Below are 990 nucleotides of genomic sequence, written 5' to 3' on the forward strand. Positions count from 1 at the left end.
TTCTCCTAGGTAATTCACCTTTTCCATTGAAGGGTTCTCAGGATCATAAGCTTCTTCTTCAGATGAAGCATCCTTAGTACTGCTTGGTGCATTTTGCATTCCAGACAGACTTTGAGAAATCAAATTGACTTGCTGAGTCAATATTTTATTCTGAGCCAGAATGGCATTCAGAGTATCAATCTCAAGAACTCCTTTCTTCTGATTTGTCCCATTGTTCACAGGATTCCTTTCAGAAGTGTACATGAATTGGTTATTTGCAACCATTTCAATTAGTTCTTGAGCTTCTGTAGGCGTCTTCTTCAGATGAAGAGATCCTCCAGCAGAGCTATCCAATGACATCTTGGACAGTTCAGAGAGACCATCATAGAAAATACCTATGATGCTCCATTCAGAAAGCATGTCAGAAGGACATTTTCTGATCAATTGTTTGTAACTTTCCCAAGCTTCATAGAGGGATTCTCCATCCTTCTGTCTGAAGGTTTGGACTTCCACTCTAAGCTTACTCAATTTTTGAGGTGGAAAGAACTTTGCCAAAAGGCATTGACTAGCTTTTCCCATGAGTCCAGGCTTTCTTTAGGTTGTGAGTCCAACCATGTCCTAGCTTTGTCTCTTACAGCAAAAGGGAATAGCATAAGTCTGTAGACCTCAGGGTCAACCCCATTAGTCTTGACAGTGTCACAGATTTGCAAAAATTCAGCTAAGAACTGATGAGGATCTTCCAATGGAAGTCCATGGAACTTGCAATTCTGTTGCATTAGAGAAACTAATTGAGGCTTAAGCTCAAAGTTGTTTGCTCCAATGGCAGGGATAGAGATGCTTCTCCCATAGAAGTCGGGAGTAGGTGCAGTAAAGTCACCCAGCACTTTCCTTGCATTGTTGGCATTGTTGTTGTTTTCGGCTGCCATGGGTTCTTCTTCTTTGAAGATTTCTGTTAGGTCCTCTACAGAGAGTTGTGCCTTAGCTTTTCTTATCTTTCGCTTCAAGGTCCTT

The 990-nt window shown here is 41.3% G+C and overlaps 1 non-coding gene across 1 annotated transcript; it reads left to right on the forward strand.

The window, feature by feature from the left end:
• The first annotated feature begins 393 nt into the window (after positions 1–393).
• Positions 394–501, forward strand: LOC130953064 (small nucleolar RNA R71). The gene has a single exon (XR_009075242.1). It is a non-coding gene; the product is annotated as a small nucleolar RNA R71 (small nucleolar RNA).
• The last annotated feature ends 489 nt before the right edge of the window (positions 502–990 follow it).

This window comes from Arachis stenosperma, chromosome 1, assembly GCF_014773155.1.
Source record: "Arachis stenosperma cultivar V10309 chromosome 1, arast.V10309.gnm1.PFL2, whole genome shotgun sequence".
Classification (NCBI taxonomy): Eukaryota; Viridiplantae; Streptophyta; class Magnoliopsida; order Fabales; family Fabaceae; genus Arachis; species Arachis stenosperma.